Genomic DNA, 19,450 nt, shown 5'->3' with positions numbered 1-19,450 from the left:
TAAGGAATGTCTGCCAACAAGGGGCTTTCCTGGTGGTCTCCTTCCATTGCAGGTGGCCCAGGTTTGATCCCCACTGGGGGAACTAAGATCCCGAAAGCCACTTGGCAAGACCAAAAAAACATAATTATTAAAAGCATTTCCTTTAAGACTGAGAACAAAGCGAGGGTGCTCTCTAAAGCCACTGGGTCTTCCAACAGGAACACACAGAGAAGAAAGAAACACAAGGTGTGATGAGTAGAAGAGGAAATAGTGGTTAATTTCAGATAATATGACTGTGTATATAGAAAATCCAAATGAATACAGACATAAACTGTTAATATTATTGAGACAATTTAGTAATGTTGCTAGATACAAACTCAATAATAAAAATCAAAGATAGTCCTCCTTATCAGAACAAATAATGAGAATAAGATTTGGAAAACTTATTATTTACTATCATGCCAGTAAAACCACAGTTCTTGGGAATAAATACAACAAAAGATGAGTAAGACCCCTGATGAGAAAATGATGAAACCCATTAGGTGACATTAAACTGAAAGAAAGTGTTAGTCGCTCAGCTATGTTCGACTCTGTGTGACCCGATGGACTGCAGCCTGCCAGACTTCTCTATACACAGGATTTTCCAGGCAAAAATACTGGACTGGGTTGCCACTTCCTTCTCCAGGGGATCTTTCCAACCTAGGAATTGAACCTGGGTCTCCCGCATTCCAGGTACATTCTTTACCAGCTGAGCCAGCAGGGAAGCCCTGGGTAACATTAAATAAGACCTAAATAAAGGTGGCCCAGTGGTAAAGAACCTGCCTGCTAATGCAGGAGTCACAGGAGATGCAGGTTTGATCCCCGGTTGGGAAGATCCCTTGGAGGAGGCAATGGCAACCCACTCCAGTACTCTTGCCTGGGAAATCCCATGGACAGAGAAGCCTGGTGAGCTACAGTTCATGGGGTCGAAAGAGTTGAACACAACTGAGAACGCACACAAATAAAAAATAAATGGAATGAATGACCTGGTTTCATCAACAAACAGAAGTCACTGGACGATGGTGAAAGGGAAGGGGGGCTGTTTTAAATGTAAAAGGCTTAAGAGACAAGCCAACCATTTGCAGGGTGGGGGTCTCATTTGGATCCTAAGTCAAGCAAGAAAGTGTAAAAGACATTTTTGAGATAGAGTGTGGAAACAAACACCAGTTGGCATTAGATTTTATTAAGAAATCAATGTTAATTTTGTTGGGGTCGATGATGGGTTTGTGGTTATGCTAAAATGAGTCTTTATCTGTTAGAACTGTGTACTAAAGTGTTCCCAGGTGAAACAGTGTACCTGAGATTTTCCTCAAAACACATCAGCCCAGTGCTAAAATTGAGGAGCAGTAGAAGCAATAGGTCCCTTCATGGATCACTGCCTTGTCATGGTGAGGGGTTTGCATAATTCAGTGAAGCTATGAGCCATGCACAGCCGCTGTGATGGTGCAGAAGCACAGCTGAGAGGCGCTACCCCACGTCCAAGGTCAGGAGCAGCGGCTGCACTTTGCTGGAGCAGCCGTGAAGAGATACCCCACGTCCAAGGTAAGAGAAACCCAAGTAAGACAGTAGGCACTGAGAGAGGGCATAAGAGGGCAGACAGACTGAAACCACAATCACAGACAACTAGCCAATCTGATCACGTGGACCACAGCCTTGTCTAACTCAATGAAACTAAGCCAAGCTGTGTGGGGCCACCCAAGATGGACAGGTCATGGTGGAGAGGTCTGACAGAATGTGGTCACTGGAGAAGGGAATGGCAAACCACTTCATATTCTTGCCTTGAGAACCCCATGAATAGTATGAAAAAGCAGAAAGATAAGACACTGAAAGATGAACTCCCTAGGTCGGTAGATGCTCAACGTGCTACTGGAGATCAGTGGAGAAATAACTCCAGAAAGAATGAAGGGATGGAGCCAAAGCAAAAACACCCAGTTGTGTATGTGACTGGTGATAGAAGCAAGGTTCAATGCTGTAAAGAGCAATATTGCATAGGAACCTGGAATGTTAGGTCACTGAATTGGAAGTGGTCAAACAGGGGATGACAAGAGTGAACATCAACATTCTAGGAATCAGTGAACTAAGATGGACTGGAATGGGTGAATTTAACTCAGATGACCATTATATCTACTCCTGTGGGTGGGCAGGAATCTCTTAGAAGACATGGAGTAGCCATCATAGTCAACAAAAGAGTCCAAAATGCAGTACTTGGATGCAATCTCAAAAATGACAGAACTATCTCTGTTCATTTCCAAGGCAAACCATTCAATATCATGGTAATCCTAGTCTATGCCCCATCCAGTAATGCTGAAGAAGCTGAATTTGAACAGTTCTATGAAGACCTACAAGACCTTCTAGAACTAACACCCCAAAAAGATGTCCTTTTCATTATAGGGGACTGGAATGCAAAAGTAGGAAGTCAAGAAACACCTGGAGTAACAGGCAAATTTGGCCTTGGAGTACAGAATGAAGCAGGGCAAAGGCTAAGAGTTCTCCCAAGAGAACACACTGGTCATAGCAAACACCCTCTTCCAACATCACAAGAGAAGACTCTACACATGGACATCAGCAGATGATCGACACCGAAATCAGATTGATTATATTCTTTGCAGCCAAAGATGGAGAAGCTCTATACAGTCAGCAAAAACAAGACCAGGAGCTGACTGTGGCTCAGATCATGAACTCCTTATTGCCAAATTCAGACTGAAATTGAAGAAAGTGGAGAAAACCACTAGACCATTCAGCTATGACCTAAATCAAATCCCTTATGATTATACAGTGGAAGTGAGAAATAGATTTAAGGGACTAGATCTGATAGACAGAGTGCCTGATGAACTATGGACGGAGGTTTGTGACATTGTACAGGAGACAGGGATCAAGACCATCCCCGTGGAAAAGAAATGCAAAAAAGCAAAATGGCTGTCTGAGGAGGCATTACAAATAGCTGTGAAGAGAAGGGAAGTGAAAAGCAAAGGAGAAAAGGAAAGAGATACCCATTTGAATGCAGAGTTCCAAAGAATAACAAGGATAGATAAGAAAGCCTTCCTCAGTGATCAATGCAAAGAAATAGAGGAAAACAACAGAATGGGAAAGACTAGAGAGATCTTCAAGAAAATCAGAGATACCAAAGGAACATTTCATACAAAGATGGGCTCGATAAAGTACAGAAATGGTAGGGACCTAACAGAAGCAGAAGATATTAAGAAGAGGTGGCAAGAATACACAGAAGAACTGTACAAAAAAGATCTTCACAACCCAGATAATCATGATGGTGTGATCACTGACCTAGAGCCAGACATCCTGGAATGTGAAGTCAAGTGGACCTTAGGAAGCATCACTACGAACAAAGCTAGTGGAGGTGATGGAATTCCAGTTGAGCTATTTCAAATCCTGAAAGATGATGCTGTGAAAGTGCTGCACTCAATAGGCTAGCAAATTTAGAAAACTCAGCAGTGGCCACAGGACTGGAAAAAGTCAGTTTTCATTCCAATCCCAAAGAAAGGCAATGCCAAAGAATGCTCAAACTACTGCATAATTGCATTTACTCTCACATGCTAGTAAAGTAATGCTTAAAATTCTGCAAGCCAGGCTTCAGCATTCAGCAGTACGTGAACCGTGAAATTCCAGATGTTCAAGCTGGTTTTAGAAAAGGCAGAGGAACCAGAGATCAAATTGCCAACATCTGCTGGATCATTGAAAAAGCAAGAGTTCCAGAAAAACATCTGTTTCTGCTTCATTGACTATGCCAAAGCCTTTGACTGTGTGGATCACAATAAACTGTGGAAAATTCTGAAAGAGATGGGAATACCAGACCACCTGACCTGCCTCTTGAGAAACTTATATGCAGGTCAGGAAGCAATAGTTAGAACTGGACATGGGACAACAGACTGGTTCCAAATAGGAAAAGGAGTACATCAAGGCTGTATATTGTCACCCTGCTTATTTAACTTATATGCAGAGTACATCATGAGAAACACTAGGATGGAGGAAGCACAAGCTGGAATTAAGACTGCCAGGAGAAATATCAATAACCTCAGATATGCAGATAACACCACCCTTTGGCAGAAAGTGAAGAGGAACTCAAAAGCCTCTTGATGAAAGTGAAAGCAGAGAGTGAAAAAGTTGGCTTAAAGCTTAACATTCAGAAAACGAAGATCATGGCATCTGGTCCCATCACTTCATGGCAAATAGATGGAGAAACAGTGGAAACAGTGGCTGACTTTATTTTTCTGGGCTCCAAAATCACTGCAGATGGTGACTGCAGCAATTAAATTAAAAGACACTTACTCCTTTGAAGGAAAGTTATGACCAACCTAGACAGCATATTGAAAAGCAGAGACATTACTTTGTCAACAAAGGTCCATCTCGTCAAGGCTATGGTTTTTCCAGTGGTCACGTATAGATGTGAGAGTTGGACTATAAAGAAAGCTGAGCACCAAAGAATTGATGCTTTTGAACTGTGGTGTTGGAGAAGACTCTTGAGAGTCCCTTGGACTGCAAGGAGATCCAACTAGTCCATCCTAAAGGAGATCAGTCCTAGGTGTTCATTGGAAGGACTGATGTTGAAGCTGAAACTCCAATACTTTGGCCACCTGATGCAAAGAGCTAACTCATTTGAAAAGACCCTGATGCAGGGAAAGATTGAGGGCAGGAGGAGAAGGGGATGACAGAGGATGAGATGGTTGGATGGCATCACTGACTCAATGGGCATGGGTTTGAGTGGATTCTGGGAGTTGGTGATGGACAGGGAGGCCTGGCATGCTACGGTTCATGGGGTCACAAAGAGTTGGACACGACTGAGCGACTGAACTGAACTCAATGAGCCATGCCATGCAGGGCCACCCAAGATGGACAGGTCATAGTAGAGAGTTCGGACAAAACATAATCCACTGGAGGAGGGAATGGCAAACCATCCCAGTATACTTGCCGTGAGAAGCTCACTGTATAAAAGGCCAAAAAGATACGACACCAAAAGATGAGTCCTCATTCTGAAGGTGTCCAATATGCTACTGGGGAAGAGCAGAGGAGAATTACCAATAGGACCAGAATGAATGAAGCAGCTGGGTCAAAGCGGATACTAAGCTCAGGTGTGGATGTGTCTGGTGATGAAAGTAAAACTCGATGCTGCAAAGAACAGTATGGTATAGGAACCTGGAATAGGTCCATGAATCAGGGAAAGTTCGATGTGGTCAAGCAGGAAGTGGCAAGAATAAACATGGACATCCTAGGAATAGCAAACTAAAGTGGACAGGAATGGGCGAATTTAATTCAGATGACCATTATATCTACTACTATGGGCAAGAATCCCATAGAAGAAACGGAGTAATTTTCACAATCAACAAAACCATAATACAGTATTTAGGTGCAACCTCAAAAATGACAGAGTGATCTTGGTTCATTTCCAAGGCAAGCCATTCAACATCATAGTAACCCAAGTCTATGCCCCTACCACTGATACTGAAGAAGCTGTAGTCGATCAGTTCTATGAAGACCTAGAAGACCTCTTAGAACACCTAAAAAAAGATGTCATCATCAGGGATTGGAATGCAAAAGTAGGAAGTCAAGATACACCTGGAATAGCAGGCAAGTTTGGCCTTAGAGAACAAATTGAAGCAGGGCAAAGGTTAACTGAATTCTGCCAAGAGAATGCACTGCTGCTAAGTCGCTTCAGTCATGTCCAACTCTGTGTGACCCTATAGACGGCAGCCCACCAGGCTCCCCCGTCCCTGGGATTCTCTAGGCAAGAACACTGGAGTGGGTTGCCATGTCCTTCTCCAATGCATGGAAGTGAAAAGTGAAAGTGAAGTCGCTCAGTCGTGTCCGACTCCTAGCGACCCCATGGACTGCAGCTTACCAGGCTCCTCAGTCCATGGGATTTTCCAGGCAAGAGTACTGGAGTGGGATGCCATTGCCTTCTCCAGAGAATGCACTAGTCATAGCAAATATCCTTTTTCACTGACAAAAGAGACGACTCTACACAGGCACATCGCCACATGGTTAATACCGAAATCAAATTGATTACATTTTTTGTAGCTGAAGATGTAGAAGCTGTATACAGTCAGCAAAAACAAGACATGGAGCTGACTGTGGCTCAGATCATCAGCTTCTCATAGCAAAATTCAGGCTTAAACTAAAGAAAACTGGGAAAAACAATAGGCCAGCCAGGTATGACTTAAATCAAATCCTGTATGAATTCACAGTAGAGGTAATGAATAGATTTAAGGGACTAGATCTAATTAACAGTGTATCTGAAGAACTATGGATAGAGGTCCATAATCTTGTACAGGAGATGGCGAATAAAACCATCTAAAAGAGAAAGAAAAGCAAGAAGGCAAAGTGGTTATTTGAGGAGGCTTTACAAATAGTGAAAGAATGAAGAGAAGAGAAAAGCAAAGGAGAGAGGGAAACACACATCCAGTTAGATGCAAGGTTCCAAAAAATAGCCAGAAGAGACAAGAAGGCCTTCTTCAGTGAACAATGCTTAATAATAGAAGAAAACAACAAAAAGGGAAAGACTAGAAGTCTCTCCAGGAAAACTGGAAACATCAAGGGAGTATTCTGCCCAAAGGTGGGCACAATAAAGGATAAAAATGATAGAGACCTAGTAGATGCTGAAGAGATCAAGAAGCGATGGAAAGAATGCATAAAAGAATATAAAAAAGATGTTAATGAACCAATTACTAGGACCATGTGGTTAGTCACCCAGTCAGACATTCTGGAGTGAGAAGTCAGGTGGGCCTTAAGAAGCACTGCTATTAATAAAGACAGTGGATTTGATGAAATTCCAGCAGAACTATTCAAATCCCTAAAGGATGATGCCATCAAGGTTTTGCATTCATTATGTCAGCAAACCTGGAAGACCCAGCAGTGGCCATGGGATTGGAAAAGGTCAATCCTCATCCCAATTCCCAAGAAGGGTAATACCAAAGAATGTGCTAACCATTGGATAATTGCACTTATTTCCCGTGCTAGTAAGGTCGTGCTTAAAATCCTGCATGCTAGGCTTCAGCATTATGCAAACCAAGAAGTTCCAGATGTCCAAACAGGATTTAGAAAAGGAAGAGGACATAGAGATCAAATTGCTAACATTCGCTGGATTATAGACAAAATAAGGGAATTTCAGAAAAACATCTATCTCTTGTTTCATCGACTACGTTAAAGCCTTTGACTCTGTGGAACATGACAAACCATGGAAAGCTCTAGAGAGATGGGAATACCAGACCATCTTACTTGTCTCCTGAGAAACCTGATGCAAGTCAAGAAGCGACAGTTAGAACCCTGTATGGAACAATTAATTGGTTCAAGATTGAGAAAGGAGTATGACAAGGCTGTCTGCTGTCACCCTGTCTGTTTAACCTATACGCTGAGCACATCATGACAAATGCCGGGCTGGATGAATTATAAGCTGGAATCAAGATAGGAAGGAGAAACATCAACAACCTCAGATATGTGGATGATATCACTTCTAAGCTGAAGCTCCAATACTTCGGCCACCTGATGCAAAGAACTGACTCATTTGAAAAGACCCTGATGCTGGGAAAGATAGAAGGCAGGAGGAGAAGGGGACGACAGAAGGTGAGATGGTTGGATGGCATCTCTGACTCAATGGATATGAGTTCGAGCAAGCTCTGGGAGTTGGTGATGGACAGGGAAGCCTGGCATGCTGCAGTCCATGGGGTTGCAAAGAGTCAGACCTGGCTGAGTGATTGAACTGAACCACTCTAATGGCAGAAAGTGAAGAGGAACTATAAACAGCCTCTTGATGAGGGTGAAGGTGGAGAGTGAAAGAGCCAGCTTAAGACTAAATATTAAAAAAACTAAGACCATAGCATCTGGCCCCAGTACTGCATGGCAAATAGAAGGGGAAAAGGTAGAAGTAGTGGCAGAGTTCCTCTTCTTGGTCTCCAAAATCACTGGGGACGGTGACTGCAGCCATGAAATCAGAAGACAATTGCTTCTTGGCAGGGAAGCAATGACAAATCTAGACTGTGTTGAAAAGCAGAGATGTTACTCTGCCGACAAAGTTCAATTCAGTCGCTCAGTCATGCCCGACTCTTTGCGACCCCATGGACTGCAGCACATCAGGCTTTCCTGTCCATCACCAACTCCCAGAGTTTGCTCAAACTCATGTCCATCGAATTGGTGATGGCATCTAACCATCTCATCCTCTGTCATCCCCTTCTCCTGCCTTCAGTCTTTCCCAGCATCAGGGTCTTTTCAAATGAGTCAGTTCTTTGCATCAGGTGGCCAAAGTATTGGAGCTTCAGCTTCAGCATCAGTCCTTCAATAAATATCCAGGACTGATTTCCTTTAGGATTGACTGGTTTGATCTTCTTGCACTCCAAGGGATTCTCAAGAGTCTTCTCCAGCACCATAGGTCAAAAGCATCAATTCTTCGGTGCTCAGCTTTCTTTATGGTCCAACTCTCACATCCATACATGACTACTGGAAAAACCATAGCTTTGAATAGATGGACCTTTAATGCCGACAAAGGTCCATCTAGTCAAAGCTATGAGGTCCATATAGTCAAGGCTATGGTCTTCCCAGTGGTCACATATGATTGTGAGAGCTGGACTGTAAAGAAGGCAGAATGCCAAAGAATTGATGCCTTTGAACTGTGGTGCTGGAGAAGATTCCTGAAAGTCCCTTGGACAGCAAGGAGATCAAACCAGTCAATCTTAAGGGAGATCAACCCTGAATATTCACTGGAAGGACTGATGCTGAAGCTGAAGCTCCAGTATTTTGGTCATCCAGTGACACCCAAAGGAGAATTCAAGAAAAGCTGCAAATTAGAGGAAGATAAATGCAACACATCTCCCATCATGACAGGTAAGGAACATCCATCGATCAACACAGAGGAAGATGAATGACAGCAAAGTGGTGGAACTTAAACAGGCTGGTCACAATAAGGGACATTCAAGAGGCCAACAACTGTAACCAGTTTGTCTGCGTGTCCTGACTCCTGCCTGTGTTCCCGGCGTTGTCACAGTGATCCCTTTAACTCTTCTAACAGAGTCCTGGTTGGACAATGAGCTCAACCTCATCTGTAATTAGGGACACGCAGAGTAGAGCCACGTAAACTATTACTGCACAGTCACCAGTCTGAGTAACACATTAGTAGCCTGAGGATACCAGGTGCCAGCAGGGACAGGAAGCAGTGGGAAGGTTTGTTCACTCACGGTGGGAGCGGAAACTGGGACAGAAGCTTTGAAAAGAGTTCGGCATCGCCTTGTAAAATTAAAAATATAATGCCCTCTGCACTAGGATCTGATCGCTGCTGTGAGAAACTGCCACACACTCAGTAATTGAACACAAATGTGTTATTATCCTGCAACTCTGGAGGTCAGAAGTCTGAAATGAGCCCCACGGAGCTAACACCAAGATGTCAGCCGGGCTGCCCTCCTCTTCAGCAGCTCTGGGGCACAGTCCGTCTTCTTGCTTTTTCTGGTTTCTAGAGGTTGCCCACAGGCCTTGGCCAAAGCCTATCCTACCAACTTCAAAGCCACTAAAGTCAGGTGGGCCTTCTCGTCAGCTCTTCCTGGCTCCCCCTGCCCTCTGTTCTACCAGAAGGACACCTCTAACTGCTCTGGGCCCAGCAGGTTAACGAAGCACAGTCTCCTGGTTCAGTCAGCTGACCAACAGCCGAGATTCCTGCAGCCTGTAACCTAACACACGCACAGGTTCCGAGGGTCAGCATGTGGCCGTTTCTGGGGCCGCTATTGTGTATACCAGGCCCTCTGACTCAGCACTTCCTCTCCCAGGCGATCACCTGATAGAAACTCAGATGCTGAGAGGGTAGCAGGCAGGAAGGCCAGAGGTCCCCAAGCAGCAAGAGGAAATAAACTGCAAGTGGCAGACATTTTTCCTTCTCTACACAGAATTAAAAGAGGCTTCTTTTAATTCTGTGTAGAAGACACCTGGTTCTGCCTTGAGCTAACCAATGCTGTTTTTCTTATGCAAATGTTTTTCGTAAGCTATGTTAATGAAACTATGTATTTGCTATGGAATTTGCCTTTCTTCAAAATGGTTCCACCTAACTTTTTCTCTTTTCTCAAATCTTGGGTTGATAATGCCTCCACAAACCAGTATTTCTGTCAATTGTTTCATGGTGGGGGCAGGGGCGGGGAATGACAGACCTCGTGCCATCCTATCTTAAGAATGCATATTGTGGGAGAGGCGCCTGGTGAAACTCCCTCAGCCTTGAGGTGTCTCTCTTATCTAATTAATACCTTTCTAATAGACATAAAACACCTTGCTAACCACTAGCAAGGGGGCACGCTTTCTGTCCCCTTCTGATGTCTGTGTCAGAAGCTTTCCCTATCTCTATTAAACTTTAAACTTTGCTACACAAAAAGCTCCAAGTAGTCAAGCCTCGTCTCTGATCCCAGATGGAAGTCCTCTCCTCCGGAGGACACAAATCCTGGTGTTAACACACGACGCACAGCAGCAACCTTTCAATGCTGTACTCCTTTCCTGAGGCTGCCACAGCAAAGTGCCACGAGAACAAGACATTCTCTTGTCTTAGAACAAGATATTCTCTCATAGTTCTGGAGGCCAGAAGCCTGATATCAAGATGCCAGCTCCCTCTGACGTGCTGAGCAAGGCCCTCGTACAGACTCTTCTCCTCGGTCCTGCTTCCCAGGCTCATGGCAGCGCAGCTCCAGTCCACGTTGTTAGGCGAACCACTGACCAAAACCACTGACCCTCACCAGGCACCACAGTAACTGCTTGCATGAGGTATCTTAAACAGGAGGGCCTAGTAAGGAACACAGAACTAACAAGCTACCACCAACCACAAGAATTCAGCAAAGGTCAAAAGGAGAGGGAAACGACAGTCCATGTGTTCCGCCAACCTCCCAGAATCCTCCTCGCTGGAATCCATCTTGGCTGACGTGCACCACCAGTCTGGCCAGAGACACCTTGGAAATTAACCCCATCACCGTAAAACCCGAGACTGCGAGCCATGTGGCAGAGCCGTTCTGGGTTCCCTCACCCTGCTGCCCTCCGCCCAGATGCCCCTTCCCAATAAAGTCTCTTGCTTGGTCAGCTTGTGCGTCTCCATGGAAAACTCTCCTGAGTGTTAGACAAGAGCCCACTCTCAGGCCCTGGAAGGGGTCCCCTTTCCTGTAACACTGTGGCATTCTCCCTGTCTGCATGTCTGCATCCAAATCCCCCCCTTTATAAAGACACCTGTCATGATGGATGAGGGGCCTGGCTGCTTCAGTTTGACATCATCTTAACCAGTTATTTCCAAATGAGGCCACATGCTGAGACACTTGGAGAAGGCAATGGAACCCCACTCCAGTATTCTTGCCTGGAAAATGCCATGGATGGAGGAGCCTGGTAGGCTACAGTTCATGGGGTTGCGAAGAGTCGGACACAACTGAATGACTTCACTTTCACTTTTCATTTTCATGCATTGGAGAAGAAAATGGCAACCCACTCCAGTGTTCTCGCCTGGAGAATCCTAGGGGTGGGGGAGCCTGGTGGCCTGCCATCTATGGAGTTGCACAGAGTCGGACACGACTGAAGTGACTTAGCAGCAGCAGCTGCGACACTTGGGGTTTGCACATCAAAGTACTTTTGTTGTTGAGGAGACAGAACTCCCCTCCTAACACATAGATAACAGGAACCATACAAGACCTTGCAAACCAGAGTTCATTAAGAGCAGTAACTCTGGAAACAACCCTGGCCAGCAGCAATAGAACACACTGTGAGATCCACCTGGGCGAGCTGGGTGGTGACGAAGACAGTGACCTACAGCTTGTGCAAGAGTGTGGATGAGTCTACCACACAGCTGGGAGGGAGGAAGACACAAGCACACACTGCTTCCCTTCCCCCTTCCCCTGCCCAGGTGGGCAGGATCCACAGTGGCCCAGACTGGGCATTAGAGCCTGCATGGGGGAAGGCAGTGAGCCTAGAGTTGGGTAAGAGAGTCCAGCCGAGGCCAGGGTGGGGTCGATGTCCACAGTGTGCTCCATCCACTCAAGCGTGTGAGGCCTGACATGGCGTTAGAGCCTCATAATCTCCCGACAAAATACTTGCCCATTACAAAGGCTGAAGTGACTTCCCAGGGGAGATACAGGCAGACACCACCTTAAACAAGTGCTCAGAGCAGAGTGACACGTGGCACCACTTCTGTGACCTTCCTGCCAAAGACACGTAATGGGGATTTGATTTCGAGGAAACACCAGACAAATCCAAACGGAGGGGTTTTCCACAAAAGCCACTGGGCTCTAACCTTCAAAGGTGTCAAGATCATGGAGCCAAGGAAAGCCTGACTTGGAAGAGACTGAAGAAACACGTTAATAGCTCAGTGTGGTTGGGGAGCCCAGACTGGACCCTTTCTGGTCTGTGCCTTTATAGGATCAGCTGGCAGAAGGTGTTTGTCTGTGGCCAATGATCAGATGTCCTGACATGTCCGAGTCATCCTCCCGACTCTGACGGTCATGTGTGGTTCTGCTAGAAACTGCCCTGATGTGCAGGAAATGCGAATGGAAGTGTCTGCAGGTGACAGAGCATTACGTAGGCAACTTATTCTCAAATACCCCTGGGAGACAAAGTTTTTGATGCTGAACTTGCAACTTTTAGGTAAGTTCGAGATTATTTCAAAAATTAAAAAAGAATACACAGTGTTATTCTATGTGTATACATATATGGATTAAAACACGTGAAACCTACATTGTTTAGAAATGGTAAAACTAAAGAAAATCAAGAAGTCAGGCTGTGGTCATGGGTAAGGGGGTCTGCTGTGGGGCAAGGGAGGGGTTGGGGCACTCGGGGTGCGGACAAGGTTCCATTTCTGGCCTTGGGCACTGGCTACTGATGCAGTACTGTGAATCCCTGCACCAGCGTCTGCAGAGACAACTATCTGGGAATTCTCTCAACTGTCGGTACCAGGGCAGGCCCGCCCATCACCTAGTTCAGTACTTGGTTCACAGTGGATGTTCAAGGAGTGTTTGCCCGAAACATAACGTGAGCACATAAAACGAATATTTGTTTATGGAAAACAAAATAATACAGGTTTTTAGAAACAGACTAATCATTACAAACCAAACTGAGATGATCTCGGAATTCCTTCCTTGGCCCGGACACTCAGGGTCCCTCCTCACCAGCCCGCTCGCCCTCGAGTTTTGCTCAGCGGTTTCCTAGATGCGCAAGGACAGCATAGCCACGTCCGCCCGGAACCTGCACGGAGCCCGGAACCCAGGCTGCACCTGCACGCGGGGGTTCCTGAAACCGGCGGGGGCGGGGCCTGAAACCGATGGGGAGGGTCCTGAAACCGGCAAGGGGGTCACGAAACCGCTTGGGGTGGGGCTGAAACTCGCCGCGGGGACGGGAGGCACCTGAAACTGGCCCGGGGCCGTCCGAATGCCCAGAAATCGGCCGGGGAGACCCCCTCACTAGGAGTTATTTCTCAGGCAGAACTTCCACGGCGGAGGCGCTGATTTGTGCCTCGGGGGTGGCCAGAGTTCCCAAGCCCAACCGCAGGCTCCGGGGCCAACGGACCCACCTGTCAGCGGCCCCGCTGGTTCCGAGCAGCGCGGGATCTGGGCGGAGAAGCTCCTCAGAGTCCGCTGGCGGCGCGGTTTGGAGCAGGTAGCTCCATGGCAACGGACGGCTCCATCGCAGGGCGGGGGTGCCCGCTCACCCCCCGCCAAGGCTATGGCTCGCCCCGGCAGCGCCCCCGCGCAGGCGCAGTGCTGACGAGGCGGCAAAGTGCAACCGGAGCTCGGGACGGACAGACACTGGTACGCTGCTGGTGGTTATTGCTGGAGATCAGCGCGCTGGGCCGAGCAGAGACCGCGAGCGGAGGGTCGCGGGACACCTGAACTACCAGGCTGTGGCGGAGGAGACTGACGCCGCTTGGTAGTACGGGTGCAGCCCCAGTCTGCCTCCCCTGTTTTGGCCCAAGCTGGTTGAAGAACGGATTAGTTAATTTTAGTGACTGTAGAGTTCACGTAAAATAGAGGTTTCTCACTTCTCTTTTTGAGACCAGAGACCTGGAACAATATGCCACGCTGGGCTGGAGCTGAACTGAGTCCTCCCTGCTCACTGTGCACGCCCCAGCCTTGTCTGGGGTCAGCGTGGTCCATTTCCACCTGTCCGAGGGTGTGTGTTTGCAGTCTGGACTCAGGGTGTGAGGAAAGTGTTGAGTCCTGCCCCAAAGCCACAGGTGCGAGGCCTCGCACCAAGGCCATAGAAGCGGAGCTCACGACCAAGGTCATCTCTGAAACTGAACCCCTTTGTAACTTCCCCAAAGCCCCTGATGATCACTAAGGAGCTTCCTGACTCCCCATTAGGCAGATGCTCACTCTAGTAAGCCGGAGAAGGCAATGGCACCCCACTCCAGCACTCTTGCCTGGAAAATCCCATGGGCGGAGGAGCCTGGTGGGCTGCAGTCCATGGGGTCGCTAAGAGTCGGACACGACTGAGAGACTTCACTTTCACTTTTCACTTTCATGCATTGGAGAAGGAAATGGCAACCCACTCCAGTGTTCTTGCCTGGAGAATCCCAGGGACGGGGGAGCCTGGTGGGCTGCCGTCTATGGGTCGCACAGAGTCCGATACGACTGAAGCGACTTAGCAGCAGCAGCACTCTAGTAAGCACTCTATAGAGCCCCAACTAATCACCTAAAGCCAACCATCCAGCAGGAATTTTGTCTTGAGGCTATTAAAATTGGTTATTAATCCAAGAAAACTGTCCGTTTTCCCTCGTTTGTCAGGAGGTCCACACACAGTGCCCACATTATCTCTGCTCTTTGTTCTTAATAAACTGACTCCCTTCTGAAAGGTTCTGTGTCTGGAAATTCTTTTCCAACATGCACTTGGACTGCCTCAACAGAAGGATCCCTCTAGCCAGTGCAGTTGGTGCTAGGCCCTGGACCCTCGGCTGATCGGTGTATTCCCTGCCCTTGCAGAGCCCAGTAACTTCCAGCGCACCTGCGCCTTGCAAGGCTGCTGGCCCTGCTGGTCAGTCACTGGCTTTGTCCAGCGGCTCCTGATGTCACAGTGGGACCCAGGAAGTCCTGTAGTTTCATCCTGGGATGTCAAGATCCATCAGAGCTAGCAGCCTGGCTAAAAGTGCAGCATCTCTTAGGACTGTGAACTTCATCGGGATAGCGGTCACCTCTGTAGTCCTCCCCTGCAGTGCTGCCCAGACCTCTTCCCTCCTGGATTGAGGAACAGAACTGACTCAGCAGAACAGCCCAGAACAGGTGTTCTAAGAAAAACTGTTCTCGTTCCCACCTCACCCAAATTATGGGGTTTTTCCTTTTCAGCTTTGCTTCTCTGAGCCTGTCCATATCAATGATTAATATACTTTCTACTAAAGAACAGAAGGACAACAAAAGGCTGAAAACAGCCCCTGTGTCCACCAGTAGGAGCTGGTTGAGGTCCAGCTGCACTGCCAAAGGCTGGGAAAGGTACAAGGACCATTTCTGTGTTCTGCCCCAGAGTGACCTGTGGGCAGAACACATGGTTAACGGGAAAACACTAAGATGCAGAACAGCTGAGAGAGTATTTTATCCGAGAAGGGGCAGGGCCACTAAGAATGTACTCCCTTATTTTTTTACATTATAAGGTAACATTACAATGGTTGCCAACCAGGCACAGGAGGGTCAGCAGTAGAAACTACGTTTCTCTAAATGTGCTCATACATTTGACTTGGAACTGTGTAATTACAAAACCCAAAATATAACAGAGAAAAAAACCTCCCAAGATTTGCAAACAAATAGATGTAAAAAGAAGAAACTAACTATATGTCAGCTTGGTGGCTTAACCAACAGAAAAGGATAATTTCGGGTGACTTTAAAACCCAACAATCTTATTGTACATATCTAATAGACTGTATCGGAGAAGGCAATGGATTAGAGAAGAAAATGGCAACCCACTCCAGTGTTCTTGCCTGGAGAATCCCAGGGACAGGGGAGCCTGGTGGGCTGCCGTCTATGGGGTCGCACAGAGTCAGACACCACTGAAGTGACTTAGCAGCAATAGACTGTATACTAAAGACAAAAAGAGTTGCAAAGAAATCTTAAATTCTCTCCAGTGATCCTGGTCTTTGTAATAATATTGATGCTGTTATTCTGTAACTATATAAAGTGGAGTAAAACAAATAAGTAGCATACTAATATTCAGTTCAGTTCAGTTCAGTTGCTCAGTCGTGTCTGACTCTTTGTGACCCCATGAATCACAGCACACCAGGCCTCCCTGTCCATCACCAACCCCCAGAGTTCACTCAGACTCATGTCCATCGAATCAGTGATGCCATCCAGCCATCTCATCCTCTGTCGTCCCTTTCTCCTCTTGCCCCCAATCCCTCCCAGCATCAGAGTCTTTTCCAGTGAGTCAACTCTTCCCATGAGGTGGCCAAAGTGTTGGAGTTTCAGCTTCAGCATCATTCCTTCCAAAGAAATCCCAGGGCTGATCTCCTTCAGAATGGACTGGTTGGATCTCCTTGCAGTCCAAGGGACTCTCAAGAGTCTTCTCCAACACCACAGTTCAAAAGCATCAATTCTTCAGTGCTCAGCCTTCTTCACAGTCCAACTCTCACATCCATACATGACCACAGGAAAAACCATAGCCTTGACTAGACGAACCTTTGTTGGCAAAGTAATGTCTCTGCTTTTCAATATGCTATCTAGGTTGGTCATAACTTTCCTTCCAAGGAGTAAGCGTCTTTTAATTTCATGGCTGCAGTCACCATCTGCAGTGATTTTGGAGCCCAAAAAAATAAAGTCTGACACTGTTTTCCCTGTTTCCCCATGTATTTCCCATGAAGTGATGGGACCGGATGCCATGATAGTAATATTATGAACCATTATTTTTCACTTGACAGAACAGGTATAAATATAAAATAAATGGAAAAACCTATGATGCTGGAATTGGATATGAAATATTAGTATGAATTAATATAATTTTAAAAATATATTTCTTAGCTTTGTCCACTAAAAATGTCTAGAACTATTCAATATGGTACCCACTGGACACATGTGGCTATTTAACTGAATTAAAGTTAAACACTTGGACAAATATTTATACACTTATGTTCACAAAAGCACTACACATATCACAATAGCCAGAAGCTGGAAACAACCCAAATGTCCATCAATGGATGGCTAGACAAAGGAAATGTGATAGATATGGTGGAATGTTACTGAGACTTTGAAAAGAATGAAATTCTGACACCTGCTACAAGACGGATATACCTCCAAGATGTGATGCTGAGGGAAACATGGCAGTCACAAAAGAACAAGTATTATTTGTTTTCACTTATATGAGATACACAGTCAAGTTTATAGAGACAGAGAGAAGACTGTGGTTGTCAGGAATGGGGTTAGGGTGGTGAAGTCTGGGGTAAGTGTTTAGTGGTGACAGAGTTTCAGTCTGAAAAGATGAAAAGGTTCTGGAGGCAGACTGTGGTGATCGCTGCACCACAAAGTGAACGCACTTCCTGCTGCTGAACTGTACACTTAAAAGTGGGTACAGGGGTAGTTTTAGGTTTTGTATATTTTACTTTTTTTTTTGGCCATATCTGGTGCTAAACTAAGTCACTTCAGTCATGTCCGACTCTGTGCGACTCCATAGACGGCAGCCCACCAGGCTCCTCCATCCCTGGGACTCTCCAGGCAAGAACACTGGACTGGGTTGCCATTTCCTTCTCCAATGCATGAAAGTGAAAAGTGAAAATGAAGTCACTCAGTCATGTCTGACCCTCAGTGACCCCATGGACTGCAGCTCTCCAGGCTCCTCCATCCACGGGATTTTCCAGGCAAGAGTACTGGAGTGGGGTGCCATTGCCTTCTCCTAGTGATAAATAATCCACCTGCCAATGCAGGAGATGCAAGAGATGTGGGTTTGATCCTTGGGTTGGGAAGATCCCCTGGAGAAGGAAATGGCAACCCACTCCAGTATTCTTGCCTGGAAAGTCCCACGGACAGAGGACCCTGGCAGGTTACAGTCTGTGGGGCTGCAAAAAGTTGGACACAACTGAGCGGCTAACACATGCATGTTATGGGATCTTAATTCCCTGAGCAGGGATTGAAAAAGAAATGCAAAACTTCTTTTTTTTGCAAAAAAGGGACTGAAAAAGAAAATGCAAAAGGGCAAAATGGTTTGAGGAGGCCTGACAAATAGCTGAGAAGAGAAGCTAAAGGCAAAGGAGAAAAGGAAAGATACAAGCATCTGAATGCAGAGTTCTAAAGAATAGCAAGGAGAGATAGAAAGCCTTCCTCAGTGATCAATGCAAAGAAATAGAGGAAAACAATAGAATGGGAAAGACTAGAGATCTCTTCAAGAAAATTAGAGATACCAAGGGAACATTTCATGCAAAGATGGGCACAATAAAGGACAGAAATGGTATGGACCTAACAGAAGTGGAAGATATTAAGAAGACGTGGCAAGAACACAAGAAGAACTATACAAAAAAGATCTTCATGACCCAGATAACCACGATGGTGTGATCACTCACCTAGAGCCAGACATCCTGGAATGCGAAGTCAAGTGGGCCGATGTTGGGAGCCGAGTTAGGCATTACTGACAAAAAGGAGGCATGGCCCCAACCCCCTCCCCTCATTCCACAGGCACGGTCCTGGGATGAAGGAGTTAGGTTTTGTGATTCTGACTTGTTCTTTCCTTTCTTTGGTTGAGTTGGCTGGAAAGAATGTTAAGGTGTTTATTGTTCTTGAGAGAAGCATGAGAAAGCACAAAGCCTTCTGCAGTTGTGCCCAGAAAATAATCTATAAAGTAACCATTGACATTTGTTCAAGGATTTTTACAAAGAATGTCCCAGGATGAGCACGTAGGCCGCAGCTTGAGGCCATGGGAAGGATTGTTACCTGAGACCTGTTTGGGAGGGAAGTATTTATGGCAAAGGAAGTTTGCTGAGTTTAGGTTTTAGGAATAATTAAGAATAGTTAATTAAGAATAGTTAGTTAAGAGGGCATCAGAGGGCAAACACACTGAAACCATATTCACAGAAAACTAGTCAATCTAATCACACTAGGACCACAGCCTTGTCTAACTCAATGAAACTAAGCCATGCCCGTGGGGCAACCCAAGATGGGCAGGTCATGGTGGAGAGATCTGACAGAATGTGGTCCACTGGAGAAGGGAATGGCAAACCACCTCAGTATTCTTGCCTTGAGAACCCCATGAACAGTATGAAAAGGCAAAATGATAGGATACTGAAAGAGGAACTCCCCAGGTCAGTAGGTGCCCAATATGCTACTGGAGATCAGTGGAGAAATAACTCCAGAAAGACTGAAGGGATGGAGCCAAGGCAAAAAGAATACCCAGCTGTGGATGTGACTGGTGATAGAAGCAAGGTCCGATGCTGTAAAGAGCAATATTGCATAGGAACCTGGAATGTCAGGTCCATGAATCAAGGCAAATTGGAAGTGGTCAAACAAGAGATGGCAAGAGTGAATGTCGA

At 46.2% G+C, this 19,450-nt stretch overlaps 1 protein-coding gene across 13 annotated transcripts in view; it reads right to left on the bottom strand.

Moving 5' to 3' along the window:
• The window catches only part of CFAP74 (cilia and flagella associated protein 74), an 89,747-nt gene extending 75,830 nt beyond the window's left edge, over window positions 1-13,917 (bottom strand). For 4 of the 13 annotated variants that reach the window (XR_011560862.1, XR_011560863.1, XR_011560861.1 and 1 more), the window contains exon 1: window positions 13,529-13,914. The gene's annotated coding sequence lies outside the window, so the exon portion shown is untranslated. Of the gene's footprint in view, window positions 1-13,068; window positions 13,280-13,361; window positions 13,468-13,528 lie in introns of those variants that run through there. The other 9 variants (XM_070768360.1, XM_070768363.1, XM_070768364.1 and 6 more) reach the window with 7 other exon arrangements.
• Window positions 13,918-19,450: the final 5,533 nt, after the last annotated feature.

This window comes from Bos indicus, chromosome 16 (genome assembly GCF_029378745.1).
Source record: "Bos indicus isolate NIAB-ARS_2022 breed Sahiwal x Tharparkar chromosome 16, NIAB-ARS_B.indTharparkar_mat_pri_1.0, whole genome shotgun sequence".
NCBI lineage: Eukaryota > Metazoa > Chordata > Mammalia > Artiodactyla > Bovidae > Bos > Bos indicus.
This window is presented reverse-complemented; position numbering and strand designations above follow the sequence as displayed.